Below are 13,594 nucleotides of genomic sequence, written 5' to 3'. Positions count from 1 at the left end.
GATTCTTACTTTCACTTTCTTTTTTTCCCCCCTGTGGTGATAAACTGCATAAAGAACCAAATTTCTAAAATACAAAGCATTTCCAAAAACATCTCATTACATCTCGTGCGGTATCCTGTGACACACAGTATCTTGAAACTCTTTGGGAATAGGCTTCGGTGAATCACCTCCTGCAGTCTGCTACAGGTAAAAATGATGCTTTGCCAGATTCAGCTCTTCTCCAGTACCTTTCCTATTTGACATAAGATTCCAGTAACACCAGAAACTAATAAGATGAAGGCTGTGTGGCCAAGACCAATATTTAGATATACAATATCAACACTGGTACATAAACAAGAATCATGTTCTTAAATCTGAATATGGTTCATAAAGAATTGCCTTATTGATAATGATGTAGTTAATTTAAGCTAACAAAAAATCATCTGGAATTTAGTGAGTTCTATAAAGGTTTGTTAATGGTACATTATCTCCTTCTGGTGCATGCTGTGAATTCAGATGTGGAGATGATTCATCTAATTCTAAACTGTCTTGGCAAGAGGCCAACTTTGTTTTTTTTGTTTTGTGAAAAGAAGGAATTCCCACAGATGACCTAATGCTGCAGCTCAACTCTTAAAACACTTACAATATTTGTAATTTAACATGAGATACCGCAGAGGATTATTAGCAGTCTACTGACTTTAGTGAATTATTTTTCATCCTATTTCCATGACCTAGTTTTCATGGAGACCCCTATTTCTCATTACAAGGTTTCTCCTCTTCCTCTTTTTTGCATGCTGTTACAAGAGTACTAGAGAGTCCTTTCAGCCTCTATAGCATTTAACAAGGGAGTTCTGTTTATAAAATGACTAGTCAGTAATAAAAGGTCTACAACCAACATAGCCAACAAGTGTAAGGATGAAGTGAATGATTGCCAAAAAAATTAATTAGAATGAGTTCTGGCAAAGGAAATTAAGCAAACAGAATCTTAGACAGGCATCAGGAATAACAGACATTTAGAATAAAGTGGGTTAGTGCTCAGAATGAGGCACAAATGGAAGGTAGCTTTGATATTGGAAGTAGAGGAACACCATCGTGGTTCATCCATCATCTTGATGAGAGCTGAAGCCTATTCCTTCATGGAGAGAGAGGTACATGGCATTCAATTAACACATTTAATGCATGAGTAGTGAATTCAGAGGCGCACACAGCAACGCTGCAACAAAAAACATTAAAAAAACCCCAACCAACCCAAAAAAAAAAACCCAAAACATAAATCCCCCAAATTCTATTGCCTTATCTAGGAAGGATAGCCAAAAGCACACCTGCACACATTAGGTGCTTCAGTGAGAAGATAGCCAAGTATGTATTATCAGAGAAGGCATGTGAAACGGAAATAGATGCTAGTACTCAAAGTGCACTCAGTTAGTTTAGCCAAACTTCCTTCTAGAACTGAGAAACAATTTCCAGAATACAGACCATTGATCCATAAGCAAAGGGTGCAAATAAAATTGAGACAGGGACAATCAAATTCTGAAACAAGTCTGAAAGAGTCATGGACAAATAGTAAGGCAAATACAGTATGTTCTACAAACAGGGGAACTGTTGAGATGAAGCTAGTTTCTCCGTGGAGCTCCTTAAGGCTGTGCCCTGGAAGAATCAACTGTTTCCTTATCAACATTAGCAGAAAATGCTGGCAAAATGAACAGATAACATAAAATTTGGAAATACTGTGCTGTAAATACACAGGGGAATGATCATTCAGGGAGAAGTGGTCTAGAAGGCAACTGAGAATGGTTCGATAATGAAATAACATAAAACACAGGATTTGAATCTCAGCATTAACTATTATGAACAGACAACTTGTCAGTTAAGAGCAACAGTTACAGGAAAAGAACTGTGTGCATCTGGTGTTCACAGGATGCATGTGACCACTAATGGGATGTGGCAATGAACAGGAGAAATAAAATCCTAGGGTACAATGGGAAAACACTTCCAGTGCAGACAGAGAATGATGAATAGCACCATATAGCTTGTAGTGAGATTTAATATAGGAAACCTTGTGAAGATCTGGTTACCATTGCTAAGGAAAGATTAATTAAGACAGAAATAAGCACAGGGAGGAACATGAACAACATGAGTACAACAGCAAACATGTGCCTATATATTAATTTAGGCTGAACACTGACAGTGTGTTTAGTGTGCAGATCCAACAGGAGCATTGGTGGCCAGGTAATGAGTATGGTTTCATAGCTGGACTCTGTAAGATAGTTTTCTGCAATACCTGTGGACAGGACTAGCATCTCAGAAGACATGCCATATTCCAGCTCTTAAGGTTTGCCATGGTCTTCTTAGGCCTTGTTACATTAATTCATTATAGCAAAAAAGAGGAAGTAAAATACAATAATTCTTACAACTGAAAGCTCAACCTCTCAGTGAATTTTCTCTGAAACTTCCCCCAAAATATCATCCCATAGTCATCTTAGGGAGCTGCTCCTATCTTAATATTTCAAAATATAGAAAAGAACTCTCTATTAATTGCAAGTCTTTTTCTCTAAGGACCATAGTACAATGTTGTTTTCTTTTCAAGGCCTGTAAAGGGAACCATATGCTAAGAATATTCAGTAGTGTATATATATATATATATTAAATGCTACATTCTGACTATGCCATAGCAACAGTATAATACTCAGAATTCACACTCTTGTATGAGAGAGTAATAAAAATGAAGATGGTAGCTCACTGGCACTTTTATTCTTTCATTAAATATCTAAGTTATCACCTCTTTTAGTATCTTCATCCCTCTCTCTTTTACTCATTATCATTCCTTTGGTACTGACATTTTCAACCACAACAGACAGTGCATGTCTTTCTGTTGAAAGAAAGGAAATAGAGATCCATTCAAAAGAGCTGCTGTTTTTCACTTCACCTGCAGTGGTACTTGAGGATATCAAACAGGGATCAATACTCATTTAATTGTAATAGATGCTCGGTGAACAGCAGCAGAAAAGCAGCTCCTTTTCCGAAAGCTTACTTCATGATATGCAGGTTGAAGACGCAGGCACAGTAAGAAATGGAGTACAGTCAACAACACAGGCATTGTCATACATTATTTTTCTAATAATTCACTGCATTATTTTGGCATGCTTCATCAAACCCCATACTCTCTTTATATATTACTAGTGCTAATAGTTATGTATGTACAATTCACTGTGCCCCTGACAAAATAGGGAAATAATATGGAAGTCCAGTTTCTTCATCCATCACTTCAGTGCAGACCTGGGAATGCGCTTATTATGGAACACTGTCACATCATGCTTTGACTGTTTTGCCTTACATGTTTTAGCTAAAAAAGGATTCAAAAATTTGTTAATTATTTTTATCAAATAGTCAAACCTCTCACATAGAAAGTACTGTTCCTACAGCAGCCACCACATTGACACTGTGGCCTTCTTGATGTATTTTTATGCACTAATATATTGTCAATTACTTCTCCACTGGCTTTTCTCAGATTAAGTGCAGATGATTCTGAGGCAAAGGGCTGACTGGGAGGTTTGTCGTCTTTCGACATAGTAGTCATGAGAGCAGTCAGAAGAGTAAAACATCTACAAAGCCTAAAGGAACTGGTGACACTTTCCTTCAGGAAAAAAAAAAAGACAGAAGGTGCAATAAAACATAAAAGGATGGTACAGAGTCAATAGGAATAATCTGTGCTCCACATCCATGACGACTAGGACAAGAAATAGAAGAGCTGAACTCCTACCCTGTATGCTTCTCTCTCTCTTGCTGTCTCCCTCCTACAGTCTCACCTAGGATTTCATTGATTCTTGCTTGATTTGCCAAATAAGGTAGAATGGGCTACAAATTTGCTCTCTTAATGCATATAATCAAAGCTGTCACTGTTATACAACGATGTGAGAGCTGGAGAAGTGAATTCTGTGCTGACCCTCAGGCCTCTGGGGTGACTGTATGAGGTGAAACATAAACATGGTTTCTTGTAGCATGGTCATCACATTATTATTTGAGTCTTTTCCAACAGCAAAGGCAATCTTTCTTCTTCCTCTGCTGCAGTATCTATTGGTGAGCATGGTGGTACACAGTATCGATTATTCTTTTGGCCTGTTTGAGTCAGCTGTCCCATGTTGTGTCCCCTCCCATGCTTTTGCACACCTCCAGCCTACTTGCTGGCGGGATAGAGTGAAGAAGCGTTGACCTGGTATTCAGCAACTGTCCAGCAACAGCCAAAATATTGCTGCATTATCCACAATGTTAAGGTACAACGCCAAAACACAGCACCAATGGGCTGCTATAAAGTTAGTTCCATCCCAGTCAGACCCAGTATGAGGACAAGCAGCGTTGCTTGAGAACAGCTCTTGTCTTGTCTCAGTAGCCACATGATGATGCCTTTTATCAGCTGGAGCACTTTCTGGATGCAATTTTCTGGAGGAAATCTTCTAGCTTAGTTTCTTCTTAAAGACCTTCAGTTGTGTACTCGTGAACCGGTCTACAACCTGAACCAGTGCTTAGGGAACATTTCAAAAGAGCACAGCTCATCTGAGCTGTTACACTAACATAGAAAGCATGGAGTGTGCTCCCAGCTGTCAGCCACCCTTCTGCCAGAAATTCATACCTCCTGGGAGAAGCTTTACGATGAAGCACACATTCGGATTTCTTGTGGCCACAGTTCATCAACCAGGTATTAGCCACCGTGCAAATGGGCTTTTGAACTGGGGAACCAGATTACTAATGAGAGTGTGAGGTTAACCTTTTTGCTGTCCATGACAGAGAAGTAGGAGTTATCCACAGGGAGACACATCTAATAACTGTAAACAGTGTTCCAAAAAAAAAAAAAAAAAGAAAGAAAGAAAAAAAAAAAGGTGGATTAATATAATTTCAGGATGAACTCTAACCTAGAAAAGAAGGCTTTTCCTGGATTTGGGGTTCCTTTTTTCTGGTTTGGGGTTTTTTCTTGATGTTGGTTGGTTGGTTTTGACTTTTTTTTGCCTTTGCTTCTTTTTGGTAAAATGAGGCAAATTGAGAGGACTTTTATGAGCAGCAACTATGCTGTGTTATTAATACAGGAACTTCTCAAGAGGAAGCTGAGAGCTGAATGCTGAAGAGCATTCTGAGCTCATTCAGTACTACAGTGAAAATTGCTTGCTTTGTCATATGCGTGATTTGGTTGGTCTTTGCAATCAAAGAAAGAACAAGATCTTGATCTTTTCTGATACTCTGCCTCAAAACATAAGGCTTCTCTGAGAAAGAGGCTTTGTTTTAATCTCCATAAAGAGGTTTCTGACAGCTTCTTGTGGTGAAGGCAAAGCAACTGCCCAACCACTATTGCTTATTGCAGTTACTTTCTCTTCTCCTCAGAGGCTTACCAGGCTGTGTGAGCAGTGCTCACAACTTGCCAGGCAAGTCCAAAAAACAAGGCTCAGTGCTAGGGGAAGGTTTCCATCTAGCATGAAAAGATGTACATGCTGCATCACACACAACCACAGAGAGCTGTGAAGGGTTTGATTTTGTTTTTCCAGTGTGAATATACAAAGGGAGCTTTCTGTTGCAATATAGATACTTTATGAAAAATAATTAGGTGCAGAAAGGGCCTGAGGGAAGCCAGGGAGAAATAATCTAACTCAGAAATGATCCATGGCAATTAAGAATTTACACAGTGTATGTGCTAATGAGCATCTTCTCTGCTACCACTTAATTTCTGATAGGCCCAATGCCTTAAAGAAAACAAATAATTTCTTTATGCTTTTCTATTATTTTAGAGTATAGAAGGAGTATAGAATATACTCTATTTTAGAGTATAGAAAGAAGAAAAGGAGAAGGATGGCTGTACAACTTTAAGAGAAAAAAATAGCCCCCAAAATTCCCTAGTGTAAGCTACAATGCAAAGATGTAAAGGGGGGGGGGGGGGGGGGAAAGGAAAAAAAAAAAAAAGGAAAAAGGAAAGAAGAAAAAAAAGGGGGTGGGGGGGGAACATTGTCCAGTCCTTGAGTTGGGCAGGATTTTTATGGTTTTTTTAATCCTACAACTACTGGCAGAGGAGGGCAGGGAAAAGGAGAGGAGGGGGAAGGGAGGGGGGTGGGGAGAGGGGAGAAGAGGGGGGTGTATTAGTTTAGTATTCTCACTCGTCCTCTAGAAAATGCCAAGAACTGTACCAAAGGTATCCCACATCTCTTCTCCACATCTCTTCCCTATCACACCAGAATGAGAGCCCAAATCACATTAAAAATTGCTTCTTGCCTCATTAAGGAATGAGAGTCTCACAGAAAGAGACATGAGCTGGTAGAAATAACCAGCAAGGATACTTGCAGCGCATTTCCCATTACTGCAGCACACCCAACTAGCTACAAAAGATAAGCAAAAAAAATCCCCAAACCATTATGGGAAAATAATAGATATGCCATTACTGAGGCAGCTGAGGCAAGGAAGGAAAAACATAAGCAGGATGTTGTTACATGTTAACCTCTTTTGAAGCAGAATTATCTTTTAGGTATTCTTAAGATGGTTCGGAAATGCCTCTCAGCATTTTTATAGTGACATAAGGCACTTGAGGCTGGATTGCAAACTGATTCCTATAGACAGAAAGACTGCTGTTGTCACTGTCTGGCAACTTAGATTTAGATTACAATCCCTTCGCTGCAGTGACCTTCATGATAAGTGTGACCCATGACAATAAAGTTTTGTGTCCACACAGATCAGCCACCATAATTTTGTTTTCTTTCCTAAAGATGTAATTAAAAGGAAGCATAGATATAATGGATGTCACTTTCTCCTGAATAACAAGACGATCTCTGAAAGCTGGAGGGGATTGGTTACGTAAATAACAGAAAAGTCAACAGGATAAGTGAAGGGAAAGGTTTTTTGTTTTTTTTTTTTATTAGCTCACATAAATCCTCCTCTCACACTGCTGATCATATTGGTTGAGATGCCACCTGTCAGGCTGGAGAGGCAATAAAGTACAAAGAGAGATATTAAGGATGTCAGAAGAGTGTTTACAGCTATCAACCATCTATGCTCATCTGCACCAAAGCAAGAGCCGTTTTGGTGAAGCCAATACTGATGGGAAAATAGCTTCCACTGCTCAGCAGAGTACAAGAGCAGAACAAAAGACAGTTCTAAATGAAGACTCAAAAAAGCCTCTCAGGTGATGTAGGCAATTAAGACTTCACATGATGATACCCAGAAAATGCTGTACTTATACTGCACCTGTATTTGCCATGCCCTAAAGCAAAATGCATTGCAACAAACGCTGGGATGCATTAGCTACAACTCTGCTTCTCCTGTTTTCCTGGTTAAAAATAATGGTGGGTTTACTTCACAGTACTTTTAGTATAAAACATATCATAGCAATGTTTTACAGTCCAGTTACTACTCCGTCAAGAGCAAATAATGCAACATTTGTTAGGGATTTTTTGCCATGCTATTAGGGCTGGAGGGAAGAGCTAGTATTGGGGGATTTCTTGATGTGTGTGATAAGTGGAAGCTTGAATCACCTTTGGGAAATTGGTTTCATCTTGCAAAATAAAATACACCCCTTCCAACTTTTTTATCCCTCTTGTACTTTTTGCTCTTCATGAAACAAGGTTAATCAGAAGGAAACATCCTGACACACAGCCAGCCAAATCATGCCATTAATCATACCAATCATCAAAGTCAAATTGATCTGCTTTTATTCCCACACACCCCACCTTTTCCCAGACTACACCATTTCTTTTGAGGTCTGGATCAGCACCATTCTCTGCCACCAAAGTGCATGAGCCACCCCAGCTTCTAAAATATTGATGCAATTCCCTGAGAAAGCTGAAGAAGGGAGGAGGACAAATATCCTCGAGGACAAATATCCTCAAAGACAAGGAAAGGCCCAGATATTTCTCCCTTTTTATTGTGAATTCTGTTACTGTGGGATATTCTGCTGCACTGGAAAAATTACTCTTCCTTTCACCACTGATAAGCCCCATTCATCTCAGGAGGAAGCAGGGATGCTGGCTTCTTCAGCACTGCATATGTATGTTTCAGATCAAGTGTTTTCTGGTCTGGGAAAATTAGGCATTTTTATCAGTGGGCACTGTGGCTTCTGTCAGATGTGATCGTGAACAGTGCTGTACTTATTTCTTCTGTCCTTGAGGACAGGAAATGACTCACCTTTCCGTTTCATAACTCTGCCAGACGTCATTTTTAAGACGTTCCTAGTCAGATAATCAGGAATGATACAAATCTCCCATTTTGTCTGCTGAAATCTGCAGAGCCATGTACAGATATCTGTCTCCTACTCTGCCTCCACCACCCCTGGGGACTCTTCCTCCTGACTCTTACCCAACAGGGCTTGTGATGGATGGAACAGCTTTACTCCTCACTTGTCACCCTTCTCTTTCTTCACGTTTCCTTGTGGATCACACTGTTCCTCAGTTCCATTTTTCCTCTTCCAGCCAACCTCTCCCTCTGTTTCATCCAGCCACACTCATCAGGGCACTGTATCAGGGAGACGTGAGTTAGTCAAGCAGGACAGAAAACCTTAAGTTTCGTGTAACTGCCTCTCTCCCACTTTGTATTTTTGTCTGAGCCCAACATGTACCTCTGAATTCACCTCTATCTTCTGTTGGGCAATGTTTCATACAGAAATAGTTCCAGAAAATCTTTCTCATGAATAATAGATCTCTTAAATTATTCATGTAGGCATTTCCACTATCTCTTCTTCTGTTGAGGTAAAAATGTTAGACTAAACAGAGCAATGAGTTGGAGTAGCACTTTATGGTATTTCTGTTTGGCTTTGCTTTTCTCACCAGTCTTTGTCTTGAAAGTAAACAGGATTGTGTTTGGAGCCCAAATAATACTGACAAAACACAACATAGTTGCTTTTGTTTGTTGCCTTTTTATCTGATTTATTCGTATTTCTGAAGAGTATTGAAATACTTTGATAACCCCCTGGTGATTATTTGACAAGAACTTTAATTGTTAATTAGGTAGTGCTTACAGATTATAAATATTCCCTTACAGACCTTTCACTCAATCATATGAAGACACCAAATATATATAGCATTAAGTCAAAGCAATTTGCTTTAACTCAGCATGGTAAATAACAGCTAGAGGTTTTATCAGAAATCAAATGCTAGCTTCTGAGATAGGAAATGAAAGTCATTATAATTCTGGCATTTTTAAGAAGAATGTTGACTTTGTCTCAAGCCCTCTTTCTTGGGGTCTGGTTATAATGAGATCTCCCTGACTTCTGAGCTTTCACTTCACATTTGCTACAGATCCTCAAAACATCTCAGTCTATGTAACTTCAAACAGCAGCCTTTTCCAAGGGTGCAAGAAATACAAGGATGCTTATAGTGTGGGGCAAGGATTGTGCTGCAGGCATTGACCAATTATTTTATCATGTGATTATTTTGTGATTAAAAAGAAAAAAGCAGAAAACATCCAGGACAAATTTTCTTCATACTTGTTCTGCATGTGTCTAGAAAAATAATAATCCTTTTCTTTTGTTTTATGGATATTTTCAGATTTATCAAGTTCATACCCATTTCCAGATTAAAAACTGCAGAAAGCTTTCATGATATACATACAGATATGATACAAATACTGAGATGAGATTACAGAGATGTCTCTTCAATGGAATAGCAAACTGTTACCTTAGCAACCTGCCATCATAAGCCTGGATTTTTAAATACTTCCAAAGAGGTACCATTTTGAGAGGAGACATAGAAACTAAAGGGTCAGTAAACAAAAAGTATTCTAAGTAATATTTTCATACCATATGTTATTATATTGTCAGTATCTCATCCCCTCTTTGTACTAAGAAAAGCACTTCACCTGTGTGGTGGCTCATTCCTCCAGCTGAAGGGTATGTAATAACAGCTCCTGAAGAAGTCCCCCATAGCAAACTGCTGGCCAAGCTGTCAGCCCATGGCTTGGATGGGAGCACACTGCGATGGGTTAGGAACTGGCTGGAGGGCCGAGCCCAGAGAGTGGTGGTGAATGGTGCCACATCCACCTGGCAGCCAGTCACTAGTGGTGTGCCCCAAGGATCAGTGCTGGGCCCTGTGCTCTTTAACATCTTTATTGATGATCTGGATGAGGGCATTGAGTCCATCATCAGTAAATTTGCTGATGACACCAAGCTGGGGGCAAGAGTTGATCTGCTGGAGGGTAGAGAGGCTCTGCAGAGAGACCTCGACAGGCTGGACAGATGGGCAGAATCCAACGGCATGAGATTTAACACATCCAAATGCCGGGTTCTGCACATTGGCCACAACAACCCCATGCGGTGCTACAGGCTGGGGTCAGAGTGGCTAGAGAGCAGCCAGGCAGAGAGGGACCTGGGGGTGCCGGTTGATGGTAGGCTTAACATGAGCCTGCAGTGTGCCCAGGCAGCCAAGAGGGCCAATGGCATCCTGGCCTGCATCAAGAACACTGTGGCCAGCAGGAGCAGGGAGGTCATTCTGCCCCTGTACACTGCACTGGTTAGGCCACACCTCGAGTACTGTGTCCAGTTCTGGGCCCCTCAGTTTAGGAAGGATGTTGACTTGCTGGAACGAGTCCAGAGAAGAGCAACAAAGTTGGTGAGGGGTTTGGAACACAAGCCCTATGAGGAGAGGCTGAGGGAGCTGGGGCTGCTTAGCCTGGAGAAGAGGAGACTTAGGGGTGACCTTATCACTCTCTACAACTACCTGAAGGGAGGTTGTAGACAGGCTGATGATGGTCTCTTCTCCCAGGCACCCAGTACCAGAACAAGAGGACACAGTCTCAAGCTGCGCCAGGGGAGGTTCAGGTTGGATGTTAGGAAGAAGTTCTATACAGAAAGAGTGATTGCGCTATGGAATGGGTTGCCCGGGGAGGTGGTGGAGTCGCCGTCATTGAAGGTGTTCAGAAGGAGACTTGACGGGGTGCTTGGTGCCATGGGTTAGCTGTTTGGGTGGGTTGGATTGGTTGATGGGTTGGACACGATGATCTTGAAGGTCTCTTCCAACCTGGTTTGGTTTATTCTAATAAAAGGTTTATTCTAAGTCACAACCATGGATGTGAACCTCTGTGAACCTCATGCTCACCTGAAATTACTTTCTGACCAAATACTCCCACTCTTTCAGAGTCATCTGAGGCTACAAAAGTCCCCAGTGAGTTCAGAGACTTGCATTTGCACCATAAAATACAAATCAAACACATTTATGAACCACGTAGATCCTACACTGGAAGCAAATAATTATTATCTATTTCATTGGTAATAACTTCTATATTTATTTGTGCATGGCTTCTTGTTACAGTTTTCAGTCACTTGCAAATCTGACAGGTCTTAATTGCTAAGGCTATATTCTTGACCTTAAAGATACCCTGAAAAGAGATTATTGATAATTTTGTGGATGATCTTAGTCTCACATTCCTGTGATGATTTTCTTGTTTGCAAAAATCCAAGATTCAGAACAAAGGGACCAAAGATCCCTTAAAGAATACACATTTTTGTTGAGGATCTAAAGGGATGAGGAGACAGAATTGCTTCAATGTTTTGCTAATACTTTTCCCCTAAGTGGATTTGTATGGTACATTAAACTAAATGGCATTGACTTGATGTTCATTCTGGACCTTTTGAAGTATACTGGATGCTGTTCGATATTAAGCATTTATGCTAACTCAGGTGCTTTGGCTTTGCTGCACCTCTGAGTTGGGCAATGTACCATGAACAATAAAGAAATGCATCTACCAAAAATAATTATATGGATATTCCTGGGTATGGGGGCCAAGGGACCAGTGTCATTACCACAGATTTAGAACGTAGCTGAGAACTCTTGTTATTGTGTAAGGATTTATAGTGTTGTCCTAGGAAGTACTCAGACTTTGTTCTCTCTGATTTCAGGAAGAGTTGGGTGAAAGGTGCACAGGGTCAGTGTGGCAGCCCAAAGCCTGCCAGAAGCTCCCACTTTCCAGTCCTGTCTTCAGCCACCTTCCAGCTGCCTGCATGTCGAAGTATCATCCTCAGCCTCTCCTCATTAGGTGAATGTGCACCACATCACATTTTTCTTAACCCTCTACTCTGCCTTTCAGGCATTACCTTATATCTCATATCTACATAGCAAATTCACCTGCTTAATGTTCCCTGCATTTTCACCAGGGAAAATGGTGAAAATGACAGGATGTGTTTTCTTCTTAGAGCTCTCCCATTCTTCCCCTTTTCTCATCTGGTTAAAATATCTTAAAATCTATCAAACAATGAGCAGGAGATAACAAACTCCAAGTGACCCTTACAGTGTCACATTTGAGCACAATGCTGTTGAAATGACAGTTGGAAAAGGAGGGCTGAATCAGGTGCAAAATACATGACAGCAGAATAAAAATTTCTTCAGCTTTAGGTGCGAATAAGAAAGTGCAAAATGTATGGCAGACAGTGTTCCTAGTTAGCTTCTCAGGTTAAGTGGACATTTTAATGTACATTAACCTTTTGGAAAACAAGAAAAAAAATAACAAAACCCAACCAACCAACAGCTACAAAACAGTCGCAAACTTAGTATTCCAAAGCAAAACTACTGATACTACATACTGGCTGGTAGGGACAGCATGTATGAAATGCATATGTGGTACCTATAGTGTAATTTAAAAGCCATTAATAAGATTTAATTAAAGAATAATTCTCTAAAACCTAGAGAAATGCCCAGATTCCTGTATGAGCAAATAACTCCATTGTGTACACTTGGTGAGTCACCACTGCAAGTAAGAACAACCTTCAAGTGGAAGCTCTGGGAAATAAGCTTCCAGCATTTAGCACACTGAAAAAAACTACCATTGCTAGAGAGCACTAAGTAATCAAATACAAACTAATGTTGCTACATATCTATCACAGGCTCATGTACTTTCATTTTCATAACAATGAACAGAAAAGGAAATTAAATGCATTTGTGAAAGAGTATCTGACAGAAGTCCCTGAAACTATTTGAACACCCAGGTAACAACTGCAGCAGCCAGTATGCAGAGAGGAAAAGAATGTTTGTCTCTTAATATTGCCTCTTGCTATTTTTCCTGATTTCAAAACAAATTGAGGTTGTAAAAATTCTTCCAACTTACTTATTGACTTAGGGCATTTTTAAACCATATCCACTCTGATGAACACATCCCAGCTGAAGCTTAAGTTACATATTTGTAACCACTGCTACCATGAAACAAAACCTAATTTCCTTATTGTTTGCTTTATAATATTTCACATTATCCATAGCTTTCATCTTTACAAAAGCATACCTGCAATATGAATAAGCTACCTACAAAGCAAGAATCATGAGCTGAACCTCACTTCTTGATAAGAGTGTCTCCAATGAAACTCTTTGAATGAAAGCCAGATTCACTACCCATCCCTACCATTTGTCTGCTAGAGAGCCTTTGGGCTAGCTCTGGGACAACCTTTAATTATGCTTGGAAAAGCCTTGGCTTGGCTTGCATGGGCCAGCATGAGACTCAGCCCTGGCAGGCACCACCTCTCCTGTTCACATCTGCATCAGCACTGCGTGACCAACACCCAGCTGCCTAAGGGGGTCCTGCACATCTTATTTTCACTCTGAATTTGTCCACTTTCCATTTTCAGCATCTACATCTATCTTACTACACACCGTTGTGGGTCCTGTTATGGAGG

The 13,594-nt window shown here is 40.3% G+C and overlaps 1 long non-coding RNA gene across 2 annotated transcripts in view; it reads right to left on the bottom strand.

Annotated features, from left to right (window-relative positions):
- Positions 1 to 2,973: 2,973 nt before the first annotated feature.
- Positions 2,974 to 13,594, bottom strand: part of LOC137453696 (uncharacterized) — an 87,707-nt gene continuing 77,086 nt past the window's right edge. For both annotated transcript variants that reach the window (XR_010990438.1, XR_010990437.1), the window contains 2 exons: positions 8,302 to 8,457; positions 2,974 to 4,799 (listed from right to left, as the gene is read on the bottom strand). This is a non-coding gene — a long non-coding RNA (uncharacterized lncRNA). The remainder of the gene's footprint in view (positions 4,800 to 8,301; positions 8,458 to 13,594) is intronic.

Source organism: Melanerpes formicivorus, unplaced genomic scaffold (genome assembly GCF_026170545.1).
Source record: "Melanerpes formicivorus ecotype bairdi unplaced genomic scaffold, bMelFor1.0.p_v2 SCAF_70, whole genome shotgun sequence".
In the NCBI taxonomy this organism is placed as follows: domain Eukaryota; kingdom Metazoa; phylum Chordata; class Aves; order Piciformes; family Picidae; genus Melanerpes; species Melanerpes formicivorus.
Note: the sequence above shows the minus strand (reverse complement) of the source record. Positions and strands in the feature narration are given on the sequence as shown.